Source organism: Enhydra lutris, unplaced genomic scaffold (assembly GCF_002288905.1).
Source record: "Enhydra lutris kenyoni isolate GAN:26980312 unplaced genomic scaffold, ASM228890v2 scaffoldscaffold34, whole genome shotgun sequence".
NCBI classification, from domain to species: domain Eukaryota; kingdom Metazoa; phylum Chordata; class Mammalia; order Carnivora; family Mustelidae; genus Enhydra; species Enhydra lutris.
This window is the reverse complement of record NW_019154118.1, coordinates 30,224,226-30,234,524: the sequence shown is the minus strand read 5'-3', so window position 1 is coordinate 30,234,524 and position 10,299 is coordinate 30,224,226. Positions and strand designations below refer to the sequence as shown.

Here is a 10,299-nt window from a genome sequence, read left to right as displayed (position 1 = left end):
ACCACCATCCAGGGCCCAGGCTGATGCCCTCGGACCTCACCCCAAGTAATGACTCCTGATGTACAGACCGGGCTTCTGTGCTTTCACTCCCTCCTTCCCTACCTCATTTATTCACTCCATCATTCATTTCCCCCTCTCAGCTTCCCTTCCGCCCCTCCCCTACCTCCCCCACTCTGTCACCCTCCCTGCCTCCCTCTCATCCCTCATCCCTCCTTCCCCTCCCTCCCTTCCTTCCCCTCATCCTCCTTCCCTCCCATTCCACCTCCCTCACTCTCATCCTCCCTCACTCCCACCCTGGTATTCTCCTGCTCTCCCCTCCCCTTCTCCCTTAATCCCTCCCTCCTTGCCCATCAATCCCTCCCTCTTCCCCTCCCTTCCTCCTTTCCTTCCTTCCCTCTTTCCCTCCCACTCCTTCCCTACCCTCCCTCCACTCCCTCCCTCCTTCATGCCTTCCTTCATTCAGCAGAAGATCTGGGGTGTCCCTGCTCTGTACTGAGAACTGGGCCTTCATCAGTGGGCAGCCCCCAACCCACGTGGTCATGTCCACTGTGGGAGGTGACATTGGGGCTAGCAGTGGTGATGAGCACCAGGAATCTGCTCCCGAAAACAGAGTCTGCTTGTGCCCATGTCATCGGCATGGAAGCGTGAGTCCAGAAGGTCCAGACGCCTTGCTCCCAGTCCCAGCGTGTGGAGCCTGGGCCGAGAGTGGTCCCTCAGCAGAGGAGGAGTTGGGTTCAGGGAGCCTGAGGAAGGACGTGGCACAATGAGCCCCCAGGAGGAGAGTGAGCACCTTGGGGGTCTGGCGCTCAGGCCTGCTGGGAGACCACGTCCCACCCGCACTGGATCTGTCCCCAGGGCTGGAGGTCGTCAGGATACCCACCCTCCCAGGCTGCAGGCTGGCAGTGACCGGTGGGGGGGGGCACGGCTGCTGTAGGAGAGAGCCCTCAGGCAGAGAGGAGGGGGCAGGTGCTCCCCCAGCAGCAGGTGCACTGGGGCAGACTGGAGGGGGGCATCAGCGGACAGCAGCGTCTGCAGCTGGGGTCTCCACACAGGCCCTCTCCTGAGGCTCAGCACAAGCTTCTCTGGATGGCCTGTGCCCCCAAACACAAAGTCTGGCCCAGGACCTCCCCTCAAACTCCAGCTCCCAATCCTTTGTACTCAGGTCATGCACAAGAAATGGCCAGTAGTTGAGGTGGTGTTGGACTCACAGAGACGTGATTTTCTGGCCCATGCTGTAACATTGCTGACATTTTAAAGATCTCAGGGTTTTGATTCAAAAACTGGGGACCCCACACAGCTTTCTGGAAACCTGCCTCTGTGCCTTGCAACCCTCTCATCCCATCAGCTCTGCTCAGAAGCCCTCCAGGCCACAGACCCACGGTTTCAGGTCCTCAGACAGCCCAGATGACATGCCTTCAATCAGCGATCCAGGTGGGGCAGCAGGACACACTGCGGATTCCAGCTAATCCCCTCCCAGAAAGTGAGGGAGCCACTGGACGAGCTGTCTGAAAACAGCCAGGTCAGGGTCTCAGGAAGACACCAGAGGCTCAAGAGTACCTGAGGAGCATCTGAAAGTCATGTAGGGACAGTGGGAATCTCGGGTGGTTTTACCTAGGGGCAGCTCCCGTCCCCCTAAACCCTCAGTGTGATGGCTCCGCTGGGGGATGGGGAGGGACCATGCCTGGAGGACCCGCGGCTCCACTGTCAGAGGTCGCCAACTTGATCTTTGCACAGGTGGGTAAACCCGGCCACACCCCAAAGAATTTCTGGAAACAGTAGCCATCTCAGTGGCAACCGACCTGGGAGGTCAGCCTTCCAGCTGCCTGAAGTGGGATCGAGCCACAGACCAGCACACTAGCCAGAAATGGACGAAGGACGAGCAGTTCTTCATTTCAGTAGTTTGAGTTACCGGTTTGTTCCTATGGTTAGTATACTGTGCAAGGCCTTAAAAATGCTCTCCTCATGTTCTCTGCTGGAGAGGACCTTGAAAAATCTGGTTTATAGGTAAAATCATCCAGAATTGATCTCGGTTGGCACAGTCATGCTGGGAAAAGTATAGAGTTTCCCTCAAATACTAAAAATAGAACTCCTGTATGATCCCACTACTGGGTAGACATTTGCAGGAAATGAAGTCAGTTTCTCAAAGTAAGATCCACACACTCTCACCAATCTCTCCAAGGAGGGGCGGCCACCCTTAGCAACAGGGCACCCGTATGGGAAGTCGTAGGCAACCCTCCCCTGGAGGCAGGAGCCTCCCTGGACAAGCGGCTGCCCCAGGGCTGGGCCGTCTCCACAGCAGCACATCCAGTATTCTGGATACTAGGAGGAGACAGAGTACAGCACCAGGCCAGTGAGCATCAGGACACACTGTCCCAAATATGGCACCTTGGCAAATTGAACATAGAAACTGAAAGAATTGTGCATAGAGCAGAAGCAGGAAGTTCCCTCTGATACCCAGCCATCAGCCCTTCTTCCCTGAAGCAGGTTGAAATACTCCCACGGGAACTTTCTCTCCCCAGACCACAGGGAGGATGTGCTGATCACCACAGTCAAGGAATTTAGGGCCACAAAGGCTGTAGGAACAAACCTGGTTAAACTAACCTTTCCTAGTTACTTTTTTTACTGTTTACCAGCCCTAGCTCAACCCCGTGTCTCAATTCTTCACACATTGATTGCTTCTTTGCCTAAAACATAGAACTGTCTGTTCCAATCACCTCTGTTGATCTCCATGTTCTCGTGAGGATGCCACCAGAAAAATCCATACACTTTGCCAGCTTTTCTCCTGTTCCTCTGTCTTTGTCAATTTCCAGACCCAGCCACAGACCTTAAGAGGAGTCGAAGAAAACTTTCCTCTCTTGTAGCCCTGGGTGGGGGGTGGTGGCAGATGGAGTCAGGAAAACCCATCCCGTCTTCCTGACCTTGGTCAAAGCCGCTCTCTACTGGGAAGCAGCACAGGGCTGTGCATGGCTGGGGGAGCCAGGGAGAGGCAGGTGGAACATGTAGGAAGCTCCCTGACCCCCAGCTGGGGGACGTGGCCCCACTGACAAGTCCAGGGTGTGATGCTGAATATTATCATGGAAGCTTCCTGAATATCAGACCTCCCCCACCCCAGGCTTCATTATTGCTGTTCATTGTGTTTGCTGCTGTTGGCTTAGTGGCTTTCTGAACTAACTTTGTCCAGTCTGTGTTCTGTGCTGTGTGTGGCCGCTGAACCCCCGTGCTGTTAACTTTGTGGTCAGCCAGGGGCTGGGCAGAGGGGTCACTTGTGTTTCCAAGCTATGGCTACAGACTGGAGGGCCCCACAGCCTCCTCCTCTGGTTCAAATAGTCTGCTCGAGTGGCTCATGGAACTCAGGGAAACACGTTACTTACTAGATGACCCGTTCATTAAAAAGGCAGAACTCAGGACCAGGCAGCTGGAAGTGATGAGCGGGGCAAGGTGTGTAGCAGAGGCTCAGAGCTCCCCCACTCTCGGAGGGAAAAAGGCCTTTACATACCTCCACTCTGACCTTCGTCTGTACTTCCGAACTGATGACGTCCCTCCTTCTGGCTCCTCTGTTAAGTCAAAGACCCGGCGGGCACCAAAACGACCCCTCAAGCAATAACCACTGCCTGACCCCAGCACGACCCTGCATGATGGACCCCAAGACAATGATTGACCGAAACTTTACTGACTCCCTGCACCTGCCCACCGACCTTTGTCCTAGATTTTCCTCATATAAAAGCCCAGGAGTGTTTTCAGCACCTTGAGACCATCCCAGTCCTCGGCCTTCTGACGTCAGCGGCACTGAAATACATCCCTTTCCTGTGTCACCACCACTTATCTCTCTGCCTTTGGATCTGGGACACTGTGGATAGTGCAATGTAGTAAGTCAAATCCCAGTCCTGCCCCTCCCCAGGGTTCACCGCCACTGCTGCTCTTGCTGCAGTTCTGCTGTGGCTTAGTGACAGTTCTCAACTGATTTTGTCGAGTCTGTATCCCTCATCATGTGTGCCCACAGAAGTGTCTGGTCTGTGAATGTAGTGGTGAACTGTCGACTGGGTGAGAGTTCCTTACACAACAACTTCCGGTCCTTGCAGATGGGGAGGAGGGCTCTGGGTGCATGGGTGCACCTTCCGCACCAGCCAGGCCTCTTAGCACCCTGCCTTGGCCTTCGCTTCCTACTTGCCCAGTCTGACAATCGCCAAAGGGCATTGATAATCACCAAAGGGCATCTGACAATCAGAGCCGAGGCTTTCTCAGGTCGGCCCTGAGCAGGCACCCAGCCCACGCATGCAGTGTCCCAGGGGTTCTGGAATATGTCCGAGCTTCCAGGCCCTTCTTCCCTAAAGCTCCTCATCACTCAGCCTTTTTTCCAATGAATCTGGTAGGTTTCTATTTGCCCCAACTCTCATCCATTGCCCTAGGCAACAGAGATTCACATATGCCTTTAAATAGTGTGGACCCCCAATGTCCTCCAGTAGCCACCTCACTACTGGGAGAGTTGGTGGAAAGCAACAAGTCACAGAGGAATCCAAGAGTCTGGACTAGGTGCTTCCCTCTCCTGAGATGGGGACATCTGTGAGAAGAACAGGTGGCCAGCTGGTTGGGGGGGGGGTGCAGGCACCTGGTGTGGACAGGACAGATGGGGTAGGTGAGGCTGAGACCCCCGGAGTATGTTCCTGCATCTGGGCTGAACTGGTCTTCAAAGCTGCAGAGTGGTTGGGATCATCTTCAGGCTGAGGAGGAAAATAAGGGGATCAGAGGGGACTGAGGAGGCTCAGCTTAGACAGGAAAGGGCTGAGCCATTCCTTTGGGGGAAAAGTGTGTCAGTTCCAGGCTCATGCAGACAGAACTTGAGCCCACTGTGCTCCGTGAAATAAGCCAGTCCCTAAACGACTGATACTGGAAGAGCCCACTAGTGAGGGACAGAGAGTGCTCCAACTCATAGAGGTGGAAGGAGCTGCTGGGGGCCAGGGCTGAGGAGAGGAATGGAGATTCGGGTCTCATGGGTAGAGGTTCAGCTTGGGATGATGAAGAAGTGGTGGTGATGGACGGAGGTGGCAGGTGCAGAACAGTGAGTGCATTTATCGCTGCTGAATTGGACCCTGAAACGTGCTTAACAGTATCAGTTGTACGTCAGTCATAGCACAACAGGAAAGAAGTGAGGCAGGAGGACGGGGTGAGGCAGGAGGACGTCATGAGTCAGGAGGACTCCCAGGAGCCATCCCAAGTCCCAGGAGGGCAGGGATCCTGTATCTTAGTTCTCACTCACACTCTATGCCCCACTGGAGCTCACAGCAGGCACTCAGTGAATGCTCGCTAAGACGCGTGCACGCAGATGAGGGCACAAGTGCAGACCCACCGGTGGGCACTGAAGAATCCCAATGGGACATACATCCAGACCGAGTGAGCGCCCACATTTCACAAGCACCAGCACAGAAATAGCCATTTAAAATGAAGGCAGGTGACCATAAACTGTATTACAAAGCGGTGATCATCAAGACAGTATGGTATCGGCACAAAAACAGACACACAGATCAATGGAACAGAATAGAGAACCCAGAAATCGACCCTCAACTTTATGGTCAACTAATCTTCAACAAAGCAGGAAAAAATGTCCAATGGAAAAAAGACAGTCTCCAAAAAATGGTGCTGGGAACATGGGACAGCCACATGCAGAAGAATGAAACTGGACCACTTCCTTATACCACACACAAAAATAGACTCCAAATGGATGAAAGACCTCAATGTGAGACAGGAATTCATCCAAATCCTTGAGAACAGAGGCAGCAACCTCTTTGACCTCAGCCACAGCAATTTTTTTTAATTTTCTTTCTTTCTTTCTTCTTTTTTTTTTTTTTTTTGTTTTTAGTTTCACAGCAATTTCTTCCTAGACATGTCTCCAAGGGCAAGGGAAACAAAAACAAAAATGACCTGTTGGGATTTCACCAAGATAGAAAGCTTTTGCATAGCAAAGGACACAATCAACAAAACCAAAAGAAAACCAACAGAACCAGAGAGAAGATATTTGGAAATGACATATGAGATAAAGGGCTAGTATCCAAAATCTAGAAAGAACTTATCAAACTCAACACCCACAGATTAAATAATCCAATCAAGAGATAAGCAAAAGATAGGAACAGACGTCTATCCAAAGAAGACATCCAAATGGCCACCAGACACATAAAAAACTGCTCAGCATCCCTCAACATGAGGGAAACACAAATCAAAACTATAATGAGATCCACCTCACACCAGTTAGAACGGCTAACAAGAGGAAACAAGTGTTGGCGAGGTTGTGGAGAAAAGAGAACCTTCATACACTGTTGGTGGGAATACAAGCTGGTGCGGTCACTCTGGAAAACAGTGTGGAGCTTCCTCAGTGGGTTAAGCCTCTGCCTTCAGCTCAGGCCATGATCTCAGGGTCCTGGGATCAAGTCCTGCATGGGGCTCTTTGCTCAGCAGAGAGCCTGCTTCCCCTTCTCTCTCTCCTGCCTTTCTGCCTACTTGTGATTTCTCTCTCTGTGTCAAATAAATAAATAAAATCTTAAAAAAAAAAAAGTTGAAAATAAAGCTACCCTATGACCCAGCAACTGCATGCCTGGATACTTACCCCAGTGATACAGATGTAGTGAAAAGAAGGGCCACCTGCAGCAATGGCCACAGTAGCTGAATTGTAGAAAGAGCCTAGATGTCCTTCAACAGATGAATGGATAAAGAAGATGTTGTTCATACATACAATGGAACATTCCTCAGCCATCAGGAAGGATGAATCCTTTTGCATTGACACGGATGGGACTGGAGGGGATTATGCTGAATGAAATAAGTCAAGCAGAAAAAGACAATTATCACATGGTTTCACTCATACATGGAACATAAAGAATAGACCAGAGGACCATGGAGAAAGGGAGGGAAAACTGAATGGGAAGAAATCAGAGATGGAGACAAACCATGAGAGACTCTGGATCCCGGAAACAAAACTGAGGGTCACAGAAGGGAGGGGGTAGGAAAGGTGGGGTAGCTGGGTGATGGGTATTAAGGAGGCACATGCTGTGATGGGCGCTGGGTGTTGCAGGCAACTAAAGAATCACTTAACACATTAAAATCTACTGATGTGCTATATGTTGGCTAAAGGATTTAAATTTCAAAAATTAAATTAAATTTAAAAAATAAAATAAAACCAAGGCAGAAACCGTACATAACCCAGAGGGCTCCGTGCTCTTGGAGGCTGAGTGGCTAGTGGCCATAACCAAGGCCTCTGGCGGTCAGGTGCTGGGGTCTGGCAGGTGGCTCGGCACACCCCTGACCCTGAAGCCCCTTGGCCGTGACAAAGTGCAGGGACTGGGAGGGAAGACCTGGCCAGAGGCCATCCTGGTTCCACGGCTGCTGCAGGACCACTCCCATCCCCCAGGCAGTGTCTATCTAGAACCAGGAAGAAAACCTTTTCCCTAGATTGTTCTTTTTAAAGATGGTTGCTCAGCCTTGATACAGGAAAACATCTGACATAAAACTGGAGCCATTCACAGCTGCAAATGACCCAGAAGTTATCAGAACATAGTGACCACAAGGAGAAGACCTTGTGTCCCCAGGCAGGTCTCCTGTGTGCGGGTGCAGCTGGGGGCCCTGGACATGCCCATGTGTGCAGCGCTGGGCTCCATAGTCTCCCTGGAGGAGACAGGAGTAGGAACCTGCTCTGACAGCTCTGCTCAGGATATGGAGACGGGACAGCCCCTCCTGAGTCCCCGACGTCCTGCTGATTCTTGGGCATGGCCTGAATTCCAGCTTCTTCATGAAGGGTTGGGGGAGGGCAGCCAGGCTGCCGCAGGTCACACAGGTCCTCCGGGGATAGCTGGGCTTGTGGTCCAGCAGGTGCCTGTTCAAACGGCTCTCATCACACCACACAACCTCGATCCCATTGGCCAGGTCAACCCCCATCGCCTCGTGACAAGCCAAGATCAGTCAGCAAACCCCCACCACCAACCTCCCTAAAAAGGTCCCTGTGTAGTAAATGTCACCCTGGTCCCTGGGGATATGGGCCTGGAACAGTGGCCTGTGCTGGTAGCTGAAGTCTTCACGGGACACCCAGTGGAAACTGGGGTGCAAGGTGCCAAGGGGGGGACAGGATCTCCATGTCCACATGGTCACAGAACTTCATGTCCACATCCACACACACCAGGTCGTCCACCTCAGGTATGATGCACTGCTCACAGAGGCGGCTGACCATTGCCATGCGCTGCATGGACACATCCTGCCAGTGTGGGGTGCCGGGGACCTCGAGGACCGCCACCTTCCAGTCCTCCCGGGGTGGGGGCACCCACACGTGCCCGGCAGCTCGCTGGTTGGCGACAACCTAGTAGATGACCCTTTGTCCCACCATGATGGGCTTCTGTGCTCTCTGCAGGACCAGCTCCAGGAAGACCACCAATCTACAGGGATGAATGACAGGAGGGAGGAGGGTCACTGTCAGAGGCTGGCAGCAGGACCCCAAACCTGGGGCCATGGACGTGTGCACCTTATTCATGGGGGCAGGTCCTGTGCTGCTTTAAGTTACAACCACTCTCCCAGCCGGTCCTGAGCAAGTCTGCTCATGGGGCCTCCCTACCTTCTGCTCCCAGAGATGGGGGCCATCGGCACCCCATCATACAAAGGGGAGTCTGAGGCTTCAGCGACGGGAAACCAACCCCACAGTCAGCATGCTGGAGCCAGGAACACTCTCCCTGTGCCGAGCTCCCAGGCAAACCCTGCAGGTGCCCTCCCCTGGCCAAGCCCCTGCAGCTCCTGTCCCCACCGGCCAGGAGTGGAGCACCTTTGGGCACAGCCCTTCTTTCTATGGCCTACAGACTGGCTAGAATCAGCAGGGCTGGCCTCCTGCCCCACTTTGCTTGCAGTGGGCAGTCGCTGGCCCCCAGAGCTGTCTCCACCCCATAGGATCCTCCCATGAAGGCTACAGAGCCTCTTGCTGGCAAGGTCCCTCAGTCAACCACTGCTATTCCTAGAAAGGTCACCCTTGAACTCCCCCAGATCAGAAATCAGATCCAGCCCATGGGCACGGAAGGGGAAAGAGGACCGCTGGAAGAAGAGAGGGCTTGCTTAGGCCGCAGCCGTGAATCCAAGAGTGGAAGCTTCAAGGTCCAGGTCTACATCTTCTGGGCTCCAAGAAGTTGGAAGTCTTGTCTCTCTGAGGGGACTACCTGTGGGGACAGCAGGTCCCCCATTGTCAGCAAGGGTGGTGAGCCCCTATGAGACTGATTTTTTTTAAGGTTTTATTTATTTATTTCACAGAGAGAGACAGCTAGAGTGGGAACACAAGCAGAGCGAGTGGGAGAGGGAGAAGCATGCTCCCCGCTGAGCAGGGAGCCCAATATGGCAGGTTTCAATCCCAGGACCCCAGGATCATGGCCTGAAGCGATGGCAGATGCTTAATGACTGAGCCACCCAGGCGCCCTGAGACTGATTTTTTTCACACAGGCATTAAGGCTACTTCCCTGTGCCTGCCCCATATCTGGAAGCTTAGTAAATCACTCACACAGGGAAAGTGGATCACTACATTTAAATAGGGGACAAGTCCACACACACCCAGTAGACACAGTTAGGTCACTGGGGGACAAGTCCAGGTCCAGCCAAGGGGGGACAATCCAGACATGAAGCAAGGAGAGAGGAGAGTGCTCCTGGCAGAGGGTAGAGAGAATGTCAAGGCTTGGAGTCAGGCCCGAGGCACATGTGCAATGACCACACACCTGGGAGGCCCATGAAGGTTGGGGGGATATGGTGGGAGAGGTGAGGCTGGTGGACAGGCATCTGGGGAGCAGATCACAGAGAGGCTCAAAGGTTATGTTCTGAAAAGATCACTCTGGTTACTGGAGAAGAATGGGCTCTGTTCAGCGGAGGACAGGGAGACCCTAACCCTAAGCCCTAACCCTAACCCCAAGCCCTAACCCTAACCCCACCCTAACCCTAATCAAACATCATGCTCAGTTTTGAAGACTGACAGCTCTACTGTGAAATCACTAACAAGTCCGTCCTGCTGGCTTCCACTCCTTGCTCAGGATTGTGCTGAAAGCTCTTCCCAGAACAATAAGGCAGGAAACAGGGAACCCACATGTGAAAGCAAACAGTGAACTAGGTCTATTCAGAGGCCAGAGATGGCAGCATCTTATACAGAGAGGTTCCTAAAGGAAATGTTGAAAAACAAAAACAAAACTGGGGGCATCGTGTTGCCTGATTTCAAGCTTTACTATGAAGCTGTGATCACCAAGACAGCATGGTACTGGCATAAAAACAGACACATAGACCAGTGGAACAGAGTAGAGAGCCCAG

The 10,299-nt window shown here is 52.8% G+C and overlaps 1 pseudogene; it reads right to left on the bottom strand.

The window, feature by feature from the left end:
* Positions 1 to 567: 567 nt before the first annotated feature.
* LOC111153718 lies at positions 568 to 8,610 on the bottom strand (annotated as a pseudogene).
* Positions 8,611 to 10,299: the final 1,689 nt, after the last annotated feature.